This window comes from Miniopterus natalensis, chromosome 6 (assembly GCF_054644295.1).
Source record: "Miniopterus natalensis isolate mMinNat1 chromosome 6, mMinNat1.hap1, whole genome shotgun sequence".
In the NCBI taxonomy this organism is placed as follows: Eukaryota; Metazoa; Chordata; class Mammalia; order Chiroptera; family Miniopteridae; genus Miniopterus; species Miniopterus natalensis.
The window spans coordinates 80,190,333-80,209,741 of NC_142086.1; positions in this window are offsets into that span (position 1 = coordinate 80,190,333).

Sequence of the window (19,409 nt, forward strand, 5' to 3'; positions counted from 1 at the left end):
GAATGGCAGGTTGACAAACAGGTCTGAAAATGGCTTGAGAAAGCATGGAGAGTATTAGCTTGTCTTTCACTGTGGTTAAGGCTAAGGCTAGGTTGAGGGTTTTAGTGTATTTGGGATGAGATTTACATGGTTTGAACTTTCCAGTGGCCCCAAAGTGAAGAGCTAACTTGTATTATTGTTTTGCCAAGATGTGGGACAGAAACTCAAGGGGGAGTGGTGGGGCATAGAGATTGTTAACAATAAAACAAAGATCAGTGCAGACTCTTACTGCTCAATCCAACTAGAATGTGCTGTGATTTGTTTAACTGTATTTGAACTTGTTAAAAGTAAACCGTTATGATACTCTCTGAGGCTTGCAACATGAAGCTGTTAAGGAAGGAAAAGTTTTATTGAATACCTTGGTCATGAGCTGTGATGCTTGATTTTATGTGTCAACTTGCCTGAGCCATGAGATTCTCAGATATTTGGTCAAACATTATCCTGGGTGTTTCTAAGACAGTGTTGATAGATCAAATTACTATTTAAATTTGTAGACTGAATAGAGCAGATTGTCCTCCGAAGGGTGGGTGGGCTTCACCTAGTAGGTTGAAGGTCTGAATATAACAAAAGGCTGAATTTTTCCCAAATAAGGACAATTCTTCCAGCCTGATCACCTTCAAATTGAGATATTGGCTTTTTCTCCTGCCTTCAAACTCAAACTAAGACATTAGCTTTTCCTGGGCCTTGAACCTTCTGACTTTTAGACTGGACCTATACCGTCACCTCTCCTTGGTTCTCAGGCTTTTGGACTCAGATTAGAATTGAATCATTGGCTTTCTTGAGTCTCCAATTTGCTGACTCATTGTGGGTGGTTAAGAAACTCTAAAATACATGAAAGGATGTTGCTAAAGACTATACAGTGAAGAAGTCTCTGGAGGACACTAATAGGAGTGCCGGTTGTATTGCAATTTTAATGCATTCTAGTCTTTTGCTGTAGAAAGCCCATTCAAAGTGGGATAATTTGTGAGCATCAGCATAAATGTGCTTAAGTTAAATTTTTAAATAAGAAACATGTTTCTTCCATAACTCAAAAAAGCCTAAAATATATTGAGTTTGTATTTTAACATTGTGGATGATGAGAGTCAGCCACTGTTTTTAAGAGTTTCAAGGATGAAACACTCCTTATCTAAGATAAATAATACTCAGACATGTGATCAAGAGAGAGGGGCCTTTTACTTCGTGTGAGACAATGGTCTTTTACTTTTTGTGAGCTCCTCTGTGAATGTTTATGTCCTGAGTGAGTATATAGAAGCATTTCCTCCAAGGAGGATGCCACCAGTGCAATGTCACACATGATCCTGGAGGAATCTGGATATGTTTAGATCTTGCCTCCAAATATGTGCAATGGTTAAGCTTTGAGATACCAGCATAACTTAAGTATCAAGATAATCCACTAGTACATAGTGGACTTTTTCAAGCTGTAGCATTAGAATTTGTCTAGGGCTCTCAAGAAATTAAGAAACTCAGGGAGTGGCACATACATTCTCTTAATAATAGCAAACCTAATCATTTATAACCATTCTAACTATATTTAGCTTAGACATCTTTAATATAAGAAAAATTAAGAAAATATTAAAAATATTATGAATATTTTCAGTAAATATTAAGAAAATTATGTCATAACATATTGATGGTCAAGAAATTAAAAAAAAAAACTACAACTGAAATCATTGTGTCTCTGATTCATCACAAATAAAATGAATAAATTAAAACTGTAGTTTATAATATTGAATGCTGTTTGATTAAAGTTCAAACGATATGCTCCCACCTAGTGGTACAATGTGTTGCTCATATTACTTTCAAGTAAACACCAGGCTGATGTGTTAAGGTTAAATGAAGCGTGTAGTAATTAACAAAATTGTGAATGTGTTAGGTTCTTTACTACTACACTGTTTATTCTATTTAACACTTTAAGCACTTTTACAAGAGAGAGAGAGAAATTTTTGTACGTGTAACTTGGGAAAAAAATAATAGTCTAGTTTCCCCTCCCTCTGGTGTCTGCTTCTGTTATTATGTCTCCTTGCCTGACATTGAGACTTCTATCACTATAAGACCTCTTGTGATTACATTGCGTCTACTTGGATAACACTGGATAATCTCTCCATTTAAAAATTCTTAACTTAATCATGTCTGCAGAGTGCATTTAGGCATGCAATGAAACATACTCACTGGTGTGAGAGTTAGGATGTGGACATCTTTGGAGAGCAATCATTCTGTTTATCATAATGTGCTTGGGTTTGAATCTACCATTTTGGTTTTTTTCCCTTCTCTTTGTTCCCCTCTTTCTTTAGCTTCTTCTCTTTGCCTTCTTCAGGTTTAAATATTATTTTACTTATGAGTCCATTTCACCGCTTTTTCTAGTGTATTCCAGCTCTTCATGTTATCAGATACATTTGATAAACCTGGTCATTATGACCCCATTCATTGAGCAGAAGAATACAAACTGGGTGTTCCTTCCTGAGAGCTCGGGATAATGAGTGTGGCTTTGAAATGGACAATACACACTTATATAAGGAATCTGTTGCTATCACAATTTACCTCTATAATTAGTGTCTCAAAAATTAATATATTTATCTCACATAATTTATTAGAGTCAATAATTTGAGAGTGGTTTGACTGGATGCTTCTGGCTCTCAGCCTTTTATGCCATTGCAGTGAAGATATTGGTCAGACTGTAGTGACCAGGGCCCAAGGGTCTATTTCTAAGGTAACTCACTCAAATGCTTGCAAGTCAGTCCCTGTTGATGGCTGAGGCCTGTTCCCACCCATGATTACTTCTCTACAGACCTGCTTGAGTGTATCTGTGACAAGGCAGCTGGCTTCCCAGAATGACTCACCCAACAAAGAGCAAGGCAGAAGACAAAAAGACATTTAGGATTAAACCTCAAATGTCACACAGCATTATTTACACGTTAATATCTTGCTAGTTACACAGGTCAGCCCTATTTTAATATGCAAGAAGACTACACAAGTCTGGGAATACCATCTTTCACCTCCATGCCTCAATCTCATGCAAGGAACTCAATTGAAGATCAAAAAAATTAGATTTGAAAAATATATGCTTATCAACTATTGAGATGTATTTGAAAGAATAAAGAGAGCAAAGTTAAAAGGGGAGAGTGTCTGTTCAACATTTCATTATAGATAAACATTCACACTCTCTGTTCCTTAATACGGTAAAATCTCAGTGTAGCAATATCAAAGCATTTGACATGACGTCAATGTACTTTTCTAGTTATCTTTGATGTTTCTTGGATAGTCGCTCAGAAGTGAAGCTGATTTTATTTTACATAAAATAACAGAGATGAAATGCCCCATATATTTTAGTGCATGCAGACATACACATAGATTAGTAACAGCAAACCTTCACAAAGAGATGGGTAGAAACTGATTTCTGCACAGAGCTGATATGTACTAGGAAAGGAAACAAGAGTATTTAAGGAGCAAAAGCGACACTTTAAAAAAAAAAAAAAACTACTAACATTTAAAATCATGTATCTTACCCTAAGAAGTTTTAAAACATTCATATATTTAACCTCAACATTTTGGCTAGGCATTTTATTTCATAGAAACCATTTGCTAACCTAATTTTATATTAATTTTATATGTGTATTTGATGATCACTGGCCTAAGTTATTGCTATCTTCCAATTTTAAGTAAATATTGCAAGTTAGAATTTCTCTGCCATGCATGTATGGATGGAGGCAGGCTGTGTGTTAACAAAAAACAGAGTCTTGTGTTCTTCAAATTTTTTCTTAATTATAATGTATCACAATATATTATAACCACTGTTGCTACTTTCATCTTAATAAATTTGTAATTATATTTTGTTGTACTTTTTATATAAAATAATACATGGGGTATCAAAATTAAGTCACTTACACTACAGTCCTTAACTCAGAAGAGGCTATTATTTTGTGCCCTTGCTAGTGGTTTGTCATTATACTACTTAAAAGTAAAAAGAGTGTTTGTGAACTTCTGGAGTAAACTGTGTACTGTCTGGTAGAATGTTCTAGGAAATGAATCTGAAAAGGTCAGTAGGGTCTAAGCAATAGGTGATCTTAATGTAAAGAAAATCAATGGAAGACTTTAAGAAGGGGAGGTTGCATGAATATGTTTTTTTGGAATGATAAATCAATGGGAGAGAATTGATATAAGAGCTTTTGCATCAATGACACCCAGAACTGTTACAAATTTTTCATAATCTCAAATCAAATCTCTTACATAATGGACTTCTATATTTATATGGGCTGTGATCCAATTATTTTCATTTGAATATTACTGGTTCTATAGGAGAAATTTAGACTCTCACTACCTGATTGGGTTAGTCATGGCAGTGGCCCCACACACTTACTACACAGAATTGTTAATAATGCTGAAGATTTAATTTCATAAAGTGAAATTTTCCAAGAAATTTTATTCATTATATATTATTTTTCTAAATCAGAAGGTGAACCATATAAAATAAATAATATACTTTTCAATACTGTAATCAATGTAAAGAACATAAATTTTTAAAGAATGAGTCTGTTCTTCTAAATCAGTTATTACTATTTACATTTCAAATTGAGTAAATAATAGTGAATATGTATTGGTTTTTAGAAGTAGCTATAAGCTGAGTGATCCATAAGCACAATAATAACCTTAGGCATCAAGATTTGTTCCTTCAGCTACAGTATCACCTGCATCCCAAACGCCCCATCTTAGTCAGTATAGGATTGGTACTCATAGCACTCGGGGGTATGTACTTCTTCATTAGAGAAATTTGGGAGCAAGAGCTCTTATACTATACTTTCCTGGCATAGTATTTTCGGTTAAGGGGGTAGATACAGGTGAGGGGTAGGTATAAGACAAATTTCTCTCTAATATTCTTAAAGGCCCCCTATAACTACCTGCATATTTTATGTTATGCAAAATAATCCCGATCACTTCTCATTAAACACTTAAAAGAATTAGGTTTAGGGATAGAGAAATTGTTTCTCTAATTGGTTTATTCTTTATTTTGTATTTTAATTAACCATTGAAAAAACTTAGTTTTCAGTAATGTAAGTATCAATTTTTTAATGGTTTAAATAGAGAAACTAGTTGTGAGAGTTCATTGAAACACAGCCTTCTGCATAGCATTGTGGGGGAAATTAATTTATTATCATGTTTAGATGATGAAAATAATTCAATCTATTAAACTCAGGAAATTTGGAATTATTCTATTTGATGGCATCTAGAAACATCCTTATTTTGTACAGATATACACTCCTAAAAATTTGTTTTGTCAATTATCTTTGCAGTTTATAATTTTTGGGTCTATATTAATGATTTAATTGAGTAATTTCAATATGTATTTTGAGATGATTCACTTGCAATTTCTCCAAGTTCCTTTCATGTATTGGCTTCCAATCCATTAAAATCATATGATCAATTTCATGACATACTTTTGTATTGGAATGTATCTTTATAAATTGAATATTCTTACCCATTGTTTTCTTACAACCACCTGGTTACAGACAATAGCAATTCTTTGAACCTGCATGATTCCATAAAAATTAAATATCCAGGGCTTCTGTACGTTTTAAAATTGTCTTGAATCACTTTTGATTCAGATATTAAATTAGTAGTTATTTTTGCAATAGCAGCACAGAAGCAAAATGGCCTCTAAGATAACTTTGGTTTGCAGAAAGATGTACTGCCTCGCCTAAAGAACAGGAGCAGCGTCTAAGGCGGCCACTCATGCTGTTTTACATTCTGACGCCTCCCTGGCCAGCACTCTTAGGACTTAACAGCCACGTGCAGTGATGAATCAAGGCAGGTGTTCCAGGGCGCTTCTCCCAGACATATTGCTTCCAACAAAGCCTATTGAAGTCCTCATTAAATCAAATGATTGTTATTTGCAGTAGGATTCACATGGCTTCCTCAGAAATCTTAGTTTCTATGTGAATAAAAATGTACTCAAATTCTAAAAGTAATTCCAAAAGTAAAATGTGTCCTTAAAATCTAACCTATCTGATTTACTGCAAGCATAGAGCACCTTGAATTCTTATAAATACCCAGAAAAGACGCTATTAAAACCCATTATTTATTAATAACAGCTGCTTCTCAAACTGTAATTATAATTGCAATTTTTTTCTGTGCAACTCTTAAAAAGCTTTATTTTATTTTATTTATTTTTTAGGGTTTTTTTTTTTATATTTAGTAATTACTCCAATGTTCTAGTTTAAAGAATTTTCTGTAATCTACAAGATTGCCCTAGTAAAGCATTCCTAACCATTGTGGAATATTATTAAATTGTATTAAAATAGTTGATTACATATTCAAATGTATGTATATGCAAAACATTGGAAAATAATGAATGTATGTACTCTTAGAGAAAGGACCTATTATGAGTTAAGAAAAAACTATCAACTTTAATAACTAATAAAAGATACAGTGGAATGTAATTTTCCCAACTGTAATCAAGAGCCTGATCAAGCTTTAGTATCTTACCAGTAAACATACTGAATTTTATGGAACCACATCTTTATGTACAGTGCGGTGTTGTCTGCTTCATTATCATTATGGACGTTGACTCGTTAAGCTGTCAAGGATGTGGTATGTTAATGAACAGATAATTTCAGATCAATTGCAATCAATCAACATTTCCCATAACTTCTCAGACTTTGCCTCCTCAGATTATTAAGTTAGATGTCATCATGTTGTCACTTAATAAATTCAGTTTTGATGGGCCATTTTTTAGCATAATTTTTTTATCATGACAGGAATTTAAAGTAAAATTAATCACATTGTTATTTCAAAGGAAGCTGCATTCAGTGCTCAGGATGAAAATACAAAAACATTTGTTAAATTTATTCCATAGTACATATTATTTTCATACGTTCTTTAAATTATGGCATGAAAAGAAAAAACTTGATGGCCTGTATATACTGTATCACTGAATTAAAGAAATGCATTTGAACATGAAGAATATTTGACATTTGACATATTTGAAATTATATGTATGAATATTTATATGATTTTACATATTTAAGATTCATCTATGAACTACTTAGTAATAGTAATTACCTTATTGGAGTATTTTAAAGGTAAAATGAGATAATGGGTGTAAAATAATTTAGCACAAAATTAATTAGCCAAATGGTATATGTTGGTAACCTTTATTTTTTGTTCATAAAATTCTTTGATATTTAAAGTTATTGGAAATAACATTTTGTATTTCTGTATTTCATCACTCATTTCTAGTATAACGTTGCACTCAGTTTAAAATCACAGACAAATTTTGATTAAAATTTTTGAATAAAATTTGGAAAATAAATTGGAGCTGTATTGTCCAAATGCAATTCCCCTTAGCACATGGATCAGTCGACTAAGGGACAGAAACTTCCCCAGGTGGATACCTGACGTGAAGGAAGACTCATGTTTGGGAATGAGGGAGAAAGTGGTCTGAGTAAATTATATACATATCATACAAAAGTAGAATTATTACCTTATTTCTAATAATGCAGTATGTACTTTTAGCCCCCTCTCTGTCTCACAATTGAAAGTGACCTGGCCAGATGCCTTAATCATTTTCACATTAGAAAGTCCTTTTTCCCCATGTAGCTGGCAGCTGTACCTTAGATCAGTAAGGTCTGTGCATGTCTGAAGCATGGTATAATCAGTGCAGGGATCTATAATTTTACCAAACAAAACATAATTGGCAGGTCCATGGTATTTGTTCCTTTCTGGCCTTCAACTGCTGTATTCATTCATTTTCTGGTTGTGCTTTTAGTATTTGACACTAATGCCAGAAAGTGGTCATTTACTCTTTAGTAAATCCCATAATGGTGTACAAATACTGAAAAAAAACATATCAAAATGGGCAGCTCAATATCAGAAGATCTCATTCCCAGATAACTCTCATTCTTTCATAGATAAACATGGGTTAGATTAACAAAATAATTTTAAAAATAAATTTTTAAAGTGTAAAACTTGTCAGTAAGAACTGACCAAGTTAACTTTCTCATGATTCGCTAGATATAACAAGAAACACACGTGATGGTGGTCGGGCACTTCTGTGTGCCATTGTGTCAGGCAGGTCGGTATTGCAGAACTACATGTTGGTGTTTTCAGCAGACATTTACTTTCTTGACTTATGATTTCTAAATCCCCTTGTCTTAGAGGAGACTATAATATGGAGGGAAGGGGAAATGAAAATGGCAAAAAGTGGAAAGGTCAGTTTGGTATTTTATATAAAGCATGGGTCAAAGTCTATAATAGCTGGGGAGATGGCAGGCAAGAATAGGAGACCGCATGGCTGAGCCCAGTCATACGCTGGAACTGGTCTATACCGGCTCACAAATACAAAGTTTAGGAAATTTCACAAGTCAGTTGTTAAATATGCCCATCATTAAAAAGTGAGTTCTATCAAATTAAAATTATAAAGTACATTAAAAACAAAGGGAATCGACAACATCTCACGATCTCTACTCCGTGTGTAGTGAGGTTATTTGTGTAGCTTAAAGTCATCCCTGGTTGTAGTATTTACACCATGAGAACAAGAGCAAATACAAATTGTTTTTTTTTACCTAGCAATTCTAATGCTGACACTGCTTTAAAGTGGTTTATTATGGTTTGTTAAAAGGGAGACTTCTCAGCAAAATGATTCCTGTTTTTTGTATGTATGTTTGTTTTATGAAATCCTAACAGTACAGCAGCAAATGATTTCACAGTGATTATTGTGGACCAGGTACTCTCTTAGTGTTGTACTTATATTTACTCATTTATCTTCATAATAAGCTGGATAAGACACTTGCAAGTGGTATTGCCATATTATAGCTGAATAAACTGACATATAAACTGCCAAAATAGCAAGCCACAGTGCTTGTGAGGGGCATATCCACAGTTCACATCCTATCCTACTCTGCACTAAGTACTAGTCTACACTCCTCTTTTTTGTGATTCATCTGCCAAACTGATGATTATTGATTATGTGCTACTTCATAAATATCATAAAACTAATCTTGATGAGTCAGTGAAAACTTTCTATGTTCCAAGAAAAATTAAAATTGGGAAGTTTGGTAAAGGGTTCAATATATCCTCAAGATTGTTAAAGTATCAAGGAAAGTGATCTGAGAATGGATTTTAAGACAATGGAATTACATACTTTAAAAAGGAAATTCTGAAGTTTGATTTAAATATAAAATGCAATATGATAAAAATGGTTACCAGTTTATCTTTACCCCCAAGAGAAAATGTGACTTTGAGGGGAATATAACATAACTAAAAAAGACAACTTAAATGTACCCCATATTAGATCACCTTTGTATTTAAGATTCTCCATTAAAATATGTTTGATACCATGGGAGCTTGCAAGGCATTTTCAAAATATTTCAGGCCCATTAGACATCATTTAACTCATGCATGAAACACAGCACTAAATAATCCAACTTAGATTTAAAATTGCAAACTAGGTTCCAAAAGTGCTTAAATAGCTCCCTGGTACTGTCTTAAGTGGTTAAAAAAGCCTGATTCATTAGACTGTTTATTTAAATATTTCCACTAGGCTAAACACATAAACCCTAAAATGTAATCAATTTATAGAATTTTTATTTAAAGATCCTTCTCTATCTTCCATGTGATTTCTTTACCTAATCAGATATGGAAAGCATAAATATCATTTTTCTAGCCAAGAGACCAATAATAATTTTGCTGATTTCTGGTGGTTAATTGAAGACAGAAGAAAGGAAGGAAGGGATTTACATTGAACAATAAGAATTCTATCATCCAATTCCCTGCTTTTGTTAATTCCTCCTCTAAAATTAAAGATAGAAACATTCATTTACTAAGATGATTAAAATAGAATGACTAATTCTTCATTGTTTAACATAAAACTTATTAAAGTCTACAAGTCGAGCTAAAGAATGATTATTTTCTAGTAAATAAACTTGTATGTAGATGAAAACATTAGAATTCCTTAGACTATACTGACTCAGAGAACATTCTGATCACACTAGATTGTCTTTCTGCTTTAAAATGAAAGTTTTAAACCATAAATATTAACCAGGAGCTATCACAAGAATTTCAAAATATTTTAAAATAATCAATGATCCTATAAATATTTTTTTTCTTTTTTTCTTGGGAGATGAATAGTATTTAAAGTAATATATTCAAAATGTATGCAACTGAGATGCTTTACCAATTCCAAAAACTGCTATAGCAAAATGATGTTTGTGACAGTTTGCAAATGACTTATTTCTATGGATTCTATCTCTGCTTCATATCTGGTAAATATCTAGTACTATAAAAACAGAGAGAAACTCAAAGACGTTCTGAAAAAGATGAACTTATCCTTGTCACAGTAAAAGGCACACATATTTCCATATTGTTGAACATCAATAAAGATTGCTTTTTTGCCGTGTGTTGCATTTGGAAATATCTCTAAGTGTGGATAAATATGATAGACACAGGAGTGACTTCAGCAAAATTGTGCAGTAAGCTGCTCCAAGCTCCTGTCCCCACAACAGAAACATACAAGTAGCAACTGTCAGCTCCAACTTTGACATAACTCTAAAAAATTGTCACAGGGTAACAGTAATCGAGTAAATCCTAACCAAAAAAACAACAACTTTAAAATGGAAGAAAAGTTTTATGACATTTTTACTTACCCTTCCTCAGTTTGGTAGCAGTCTTGATGATAACAGTTCATATTCATAGTGTGTGATCTGGTCACTAGTTTTAGAGAAAGAAGAGCAGACTGCACCCACAACTATTTGTATGGGTATTTTCTTACCTGTCTGGTGACTACCTGAAGCACTGATACAAGATACTCATGTCTATTTTGCTGAATTCTCCCAGTGCATTAAAGTGGTGACCATTGTTTGAAAACATGGTAACACTGACAACAAACCATAGATGCTTAGGGCAAAAAATTATGGTTGAGATACACATACATTGGTATTCTTAAGGCCTGGGAGGAAAAGCCAGGAAAAAGTTTCTATAGAGCCTTCAAAAGTGTTTGTGTATACTGAAAAATTTAGAGAGCCAAAAAACATGTCCAGGGCAAGGTGTGTGATCATAAAAACCTGGGAAGATTTTAAGTGTTCACCATGGGCTGGTCCATAGTCTCAACGCAAGTCTTGCTAAGTGTTCAAGAAGGGCTGTAGCACAGAACCAATCTGCAAAGCATGGGAGAGAGGAGTTTTGTTTGTCTCTATGACTTTTAGTTTCTGTGGTTCAAGGATATCTCTGTCAAAACACTAGTTGAGCACATGCTAATGAACAGAGGCTTCAGTGACCACACACAATAAATGCAGTCTCTGGAAAAGATACTGGGAAAAGGCACTAGACAAATGTATTACTATAGCCTTCAGTCATCAAAAGAAAAAACAACAAACCATGGGAAAACCCAATTTCTAGAGTTGCCACATTATAATATCCAAATGTCTAGCTTTCAATAAATTGTCACAGGAAATACAAAGAAACAAGAAAGTAGGACCTATTCAAAGAAACAAAGTAAATGAACAGAAACTGTCCTTGAGGAAGACTAGAAATTATTCTTACTAGACAGACATTAAAAAATCATCCTAAATATGCTCAAAGACCTAAAGAAAAACAAAGACAAAGGAAATAATGAAAGTAATGAATGGAAATAATGAGACTATCAAAGGGAGATAGAAATTACAAAAAGGAACAAAACAGAAATTTTAGTGCAAAAAGTACAACTTAAATAAAAATTTTTACTGGAGGGATTAAAAAACAGATTCAAGCGGATGAAAGACAAAGTCAGGAAGCTTGAATATAGAACAACTTAAATTATTGGAGCAGAATGAAAACAAATGAAGAAAAGTGGACAGTCTAAGAGATACCTGGGACATCAGCAAGCAGAATGAAACGCACACAGTTCCAGCTTCAGGATGTGGAGAAAAAGAGAAAGGAACAGAGAAAATGTTTGAAGAAGTAAAGGATTAAAAACCCCCAAATTTGATAAAATAGACAAACCTAAAAATCCAGGAAGCTCAACATAGTCAAAGTAAGATAAAACCCCAAAAGACCCACACCAGTCACATTAAAATCAGGCTAGTGCTCTCATCACGATATTTACTAGCTCCTTCTACTTCCATTGGGCCTACAATCAACTATCACTATCTTTCCTTAATGTATTAATCAAAATTTAAAGAACAAAGTAAAGGCAAAAAGTAATTTCCTTTTGTATTCAACCAAAGCATATGCATTTTATGATCAGGAAGAATAGGTTTACCACAGGCTTCCTAGACTATCATGAAAAAGAGAACTTGTCCTAATATATATCAGCTACTATTCAGAATTACAGTTCTAAAGTTTTGATATGCATTGTAGGAAAGTTAGAATGTGTCCATGGAATCACTTAATAAGATCATCACTATCAGATATAATTTTCTAGAGTAAAAATTTTAATGCTTTAGGACTAATTGGGTGGCCATAATTAGCCACCCTGAATATTTACAATTCTGCAGGTTATAATGTTATAATTTCACTCCAAAATAACAAAGAGAATATTTGTGTGTGTCTGTGTGTGTGTGCGTGCGTGTAAAATAATGTCTAGTGTGAAGATATTTCAAAATTAAGCAAACAAAAATGGATTAGAGGTATGTTTTTTATTTTGTGGATTCTAGAAAACCAGAATTCATAATATTTTTCTCTGCGATACCTTTCTCAAGATAAGATATGCATGAAAGCAGGTTACTCCACTGCATATGCAAACAGATAGATGAGATCAATTCCGCAGGAGGCAAAAAATGTCAGAATTTAAATGCACTGCTGACAGCAAGCGGTGTTTGACAGCTTGGTTTTCTATCACACTTAAGCATCTAGGAAGAACCTAAATGAAGTGAATGAATGAGTATCTAGGTAAAAAGGAAGCACGGCCTTCATAACTCTATATGTTTTACAATAATTTTTGAAGATAAATTAAATTTATGTTATCCGGACCTTTTTCTTTTGAAGTTTGCCTGAGCACTGGCATAGGCCCGATGCAAAATCATTTCCCTGTATTAGCAAAGAAGTCTCAATTTCACCACTCCAGAGCAGACATATAAATGTGTTCCATCAGAATAGGCAATAAAAAAAGATATTTAAGGTGCTCTGATTAAATCTTTTCTACTGCTTAATCTGCTCCATGAGCCCCAGACCAAAATATTCATCATATACTGAAAACATAAAAATGAAGATGTGGGAGTGTGGTAGATAGTGGAAAATGATTATTTTCTCTACTGTCAAAAAACATATCTATTTATATTTAAATTTATGCTGATACTGAATATAAGTCCAAATAAATAATACACTTGAAGTTCAAATTACAATTAAAAAGTACAATTGGAGAGCATATTTTAGTGGGGAAGATCATCCTAGCAACATAAAGAATCAAGAAACATCACAGAAAAATATTGAGAACTTAGACTGCATAACAAAAGTTTTGCACTAGGCCCAGCCAGCATGGCTCAGTGGTTGAGCGGTGACCTATGATCCAGGAGATCGCGGTTTGATTCCCGGTCAGGGCACATGTCCTGGTTGCGGGCTCAGTCTCCAGCCGGGCTGTGCAGGAGGCAGCCGATCAGTGACTCTCTCATCATTGATGTTTCTGTATCTCTCTCCCTCTCCCTTCTGTCTGAAATCAATAAAAATATATTTTTTTAAAATTTTGCACAAGAAAAAAATGCTACAGAAAAGGCATGAGTAAATTGCAAATTATACCTTTATAATATATCTTAAACAATGTATAATTTACTTAATCATATTTAATTTATCATGTATATGTGGAACTTAGCATAACATTAAAAAATCAAAAGAAAATAAACATGGGAATGCATTATGATGAATTAGTTATCAGATGTTATTAAAACAGAGCTAAGAAATGAACAGTCTTAACTCCTTCACTCTTGTCCAGCTTCCTGTAATAAGTTAAAATATAACATATATTAAATAAAGTTAAAAAGAGAGTTGGGTAGAAGGATGACAAATTGCTTTGATTAACTTTTTAACCAATTCAAAATATAAAACATATTTACACACTCATATTTCTAATAATCCTGGTTAATAAGTATTAGAAGCATAAATCTTATATTATTAGCACTGAACTACCCTCCCTTATATTTTTCTCCTATTACCCTAGAGCAATTATTACCTTGAGCTGCATAAAGTAACTCTACACTACATACTGTGCTTCTTTCTCCCTATGATCTGCACAAGTGAGCAATGGCTATCAGTTCAAGTTTTAATAGAACACACATTTCTTCTGTATGACAGACAATAGTAAGCATTATTTCAGAAAAATTTGCAAGAATACAAATTCTATTAGACAGATAGATGTATACCACATCTCTAAAGAAGAGGGAATAATAGTTTTAGTTACCATTATTGATGTTTACTAGGTGCCAAGCATTGTTTGGAACACATTGCATGCATTAATTTATTTATTAGATTTCTCTTTTTAAAAAGTAATCTAAGTACCCTTACTGTCTTTCATCATGTAACCTTTCTAAGTCCCACATGTAGGGGGGCCTGGCAATCAGCCTCAAGACTATCTGCTTTTAATTATGTAGTAAGTCCCAATGAAAATTCTGAAATAACTTTGGCATCTATTTTAATGTCTCTTTTTAAAATTAGATTATATAAGAGCTTATATATCCATTAGACATGGATCATTTGGGGGCAACTTATTTGAAACATAGTGAGATGCTCCTGTTCTAGCTGAATGTCATGGGGAAAATGGGATGGATTGGAGTGGGATGAGGAAGGAGATACTGAGATTCTATTAAACCAGAGACAATGTAGAAGACAAGAATCTTTCACACAAACATAGATGCTGGCATAATTTCAAATATATATCCCAGAATCCTCCTAAAAATACAATTAGTTAATCTTTTCAAATCTCTATGATTTCGTCTGTTTATTATGTATAAAACAGGAATACTTTATGGCATTAGGTTTTAATTTCATATTTTTATTTTCAGCTTACATCAATCAAAAGCTTAAGTACTTAACTTTATATAGGAAGACTGCTCTTGAAGAGAAGATCAATTAACTTGTGAACATTCTGCAGATGATATTGGTTGAAAACATATTTCATATAGCAATATAAAATTATTATTCCAGAACAGTAGTTAGAAAGTTACTTTTCTTTAAAATATGAAATATGTTTTAAATTTAGAAGGATGAGAAAGCATTATATTGAGACGGCATTTACAGATTTTCATACACATTTATAAATCACGCTTCAACTCTATGTACTTAACACATTCCAGTGCTCCCATTATGTTTGAATGATAAAGCAACATCACATATTTCTATGGATACATTGCTCTTTTGAAAGGAATAAATTTGAAAGATGACTTTGACTTGCAATGTCTACAATTTTATGCAAATATAATTTAACCATATCATACAAAATGTTTGTCAGCTAGGACAAAAATAGTTCAGCATCAGGCCTCAAAAAAATGGTACCTTGGAAAATTATTCAAGTAAAAGTATGCCTGAGAAATTTCATGCTTTGGTAATTTATCAGAACAACCTGATTATATGCTTAGGCATATATAAGTATACTTTTCACACATGTTAACCTAACCTGTTAAATTTTAGCACATAACTCAATTCAATTAAATCATTTTGAAAGTGGTTTTATATTGCTAATATTAATAATGATAAATCAAGTTTTTCTAACATAACTCTTTTCTAAGCTGTGATCACACATTAAAGGAACTCAAGGTGTATAACCAAATAGTTAAAGATAAAACATATATAAAACATAAAAATAAAATCCAAAGTTATCAGCTCTATTTTCATTGATTTTTCATAAATATTGTACTACTTTTTGTTGATAATATTATAACATTACTCAGTAACAAATGTCTTCATATAGTGGACTCACTGATTAATATCCTCCTTACAACTTATCGCTATTTCACATCAGAATTGTGTGCTTTTGTTTCTGAGAGCCAGCATCTTTGGCTTTTTTTCTTTTTTTTCCCCCAGAGAACTCCCTGAGCTTACATTGTAACACCTTGTCTCAGGCCTGCTTCTGGGAAGCCTGACTTAAGACAGTGTGTCGTAAAGGTGGTTTTAAGCAGCAGAATACATTTGTATTATTGATTCTGAAATTGGATCTCTCACCAATCAGGTGGCAACAGATTGGCCAATAGAATGGTCCTACTTTCTGGCATATTTATATTGTAGCATGAAAATTGGTAATTATTTTCCATGTGGTTATCTAGAATGGAATGCAAGCGTAAGATCCACCGTATCATGTTATATGCATAGCATTAGAGAGAGACAGGGGAATGGTAATCACAAAGACAGTGGACTCCATTGTTTGTTGCTGTATCTCACAACTGCATTAACTAGAGAAAATAATGGGCTTGAATAAGTCAATTAGTGAGTGAGTGCATTGCAGGAAAGTTAGAAAGCGTCACTTAAAGAGAATCATGATTTCCTGCATTGGAGGGAAATTGACGCTGATGATCTGGCCAAAGATGATCTGATTATAAGAGCAGCAGAATTTCAAACTGTTATTTTTCTCAGTAAGTCAAGGCCACCGTCAGAAATACAAGGAATTGTACCCTGAGATTTGGAATGGGAACATCTGTGTGAAGACTCAGGTTTGTTTTATATATATATAAATTTTTAATTTTAGTTCTAGAGTTTCCGGTAGATTTTTAAGATAAATTTATTTTCTCGTAAAAAAATATCCACTTATCTATTTCTTAATCATAAAACACATGTTTTCCCCACTGTATTTCCTAAGTTTATAATGATAAAATTTGTTACCACTGACTCCCAGAAAGATCTTAAATTTTAATATTCCTAAACAGAAACATTCAAGGACATCTTTATTGTCAATGAAGAGAGAGCTCTCCTGCTTGCAAGAAAATATAAAAACTGACAAAGGATTGCCTTTAGTTGAAATGTCTCACAATTCATATTTTCTTGGGTCAAGATAAAACATTTAAAAATCCAACTAAACTAAGTTTGAAGTTAATACGTAGTATTTTTCTAAGTTTTGTTTTAAATGGACTCATAAATGATGTACAAATAAAAGATTATAAATATTAGAACTGTGATTTCAACTCTGACTTCTCACCGTCTCTTAGAATATTTGCCAAAATTAATTTGATATAAATGTACAATGTAAAAACTATACATTGCAAAGAAAAATATGTTTAGATAAAATTAACTAAATTATCACCTTCAAAATTATGAATCTTATTAATGACTATAAAATGTTTTCATTAAAATTAGTTTAATCAGTCACATAACCAATGTAATACCAAAAATACTACCTAGAATGTTAGAAATTGGTTTATTCTTGATTTTATGGCATTATAATAATTAAAAATTATTCAGTGAACCATCTTCAGCATGCATAACCCACAGTTTTTAATCTCTGTTTGTAAGTATATCTCTTCACTTATTGGAAGATGCTGAGAAAGCAAATGTAACAAAACCTGTGCCAACACAAACAGACGTCCTTAAAAAAAATGGTGTTCCAATGCTCTGAGAAGTCCCCCCTTTTTATCACACCCTCTCAAAACTTGTTTTATTTTGGACTCTGTTCAAATGAGCATACTCATATATATTTTGTTAAGGTTATTGCTAAGTATATCTTATAATAAAAATATTCATTACATTTTCTATAGGCTGTGCCAATGCATTTAAATGTAGTACTTACAAAATTTTATATTTTGAAATGGAATTGATCCATGTTAACTAAGCTGCATTCAAAATCCATTCCCATGCATTCTCGGAGAAGTGGTGGCTGAGGGAGAAGTTATTTCATTTTTGTGGCAGTTTGTTGAACACTCGCTTCTTACACCACCGGTGTATCAGTCCTAGAGCTATTTTTCTGCACGGGAATGGGCTTCATGCACATTCACAAGGGCAGCAGGAAGCCTGAGCGTCGCTGCGGAGACACATGACACCTCACAGCAAAGAGAACAAACTGTGAGATGAGTCTCTTGACAAACCAAGCACTTAGTATGCAAGTTTGTAAAATGTAAATTTAATTTCCATGGGGAATTCCTCTATCTACCCAAACAGTAGAATTCCATCCTGAAATAATATAGAAATTCACTGCCAGCTAAAATTTGAAATAGAAAACCTGCAGGTCCTCAAGTTCTACTTTGTTTTTTGTTAAAGACAAAAATAATTTATGAGCTTCCCCATAACTTCGGAAATTTGAATTCACATTAATGTCACTCTTTGGAACACTTGGGTATATTCTCAAATTCAGCATAATATCTTATTTTTGTTCTTTTAATAAATGACCTTTGGGATTTCTAAATCTGCACTGCTTCTTATGCCATTCATACCTTGCATAATACTTTTTCATTTGAGTCCTGTTTAGAGGTGCTGTCTAATTTCTGAGTGACTTTTCTTGAATTCTCTATTCATTACAACCATGTACATAATTCCCTACTGACAGATATATTTTATGCATTATCACAAAGTTGAACTTAACTAAAAACCTAAAATAGAGGGAGAGTAAAATAAAATGTTTTGGGAAATATTTTAAAGTATCTATAGAATACATGTGTAGTAAAAAAATATTATTGATTTGAAATACACTACCTATCTGTGTATCTACCTCTGTATCTATTGCTACTTATTTATTAACTAAATATCTATCTATACTTCATACAATAACCTACCAAAACATAAAGATCATAGCTTGTAAACTGTAATTGTTTATTTTAAAAGTAGAATTGTTGAGCCAGTTAAAGTCTGTAAATTACAGTTTTGCAGTATTGATGTACTATAATTTTACACAGAAGATAAATAAAGTGAATTTATGCCTCCCATAAAAAGTCGTCCAGTTATAAAGACTTCACACACTGCTCAGATTTTCATGCTGAGGGTAGATCTAAAACAGATTTCTTCAGGCATCTCCACAAGCAAGAGTCATCATGAAGAAGACAGCTTTCCCAAGAACCTTAGATATTAGAAAATTATTAGACATAGAATTTTTCTTCCCCGAGCTTTACTGATTGCCATGCTCTTCTTTGTCTGTTTCTCATCTTCCTTTCATGATTATTTTTTACATCTTTCTGTTGGTTGCAAGTGTTTAATTGTTAAACTGCTATTAAAAGGTTTCTTCTTACCCTGGTTACTTTATATATCAGGGGGATAAACTGCATTATATACAAGCCTACTGGTTTCGAGACTGTTTCCTTACCGACTTGGGACTGGGATGGGATATGTTCCCTCCAATGGTTCCAGGCTGGGAAGAATCTTGGCTTAGAGTCAGGGTTCAGGTCTTTCTAGTAATTCTAATTATCATCCTTGCTGTATCCATGGGCTTTCTTTTCCTGTACTTTCTCCAGAATCTAAAAATATCCAAATATCAATTCATTTGATAAATAATGAAGCTTCAA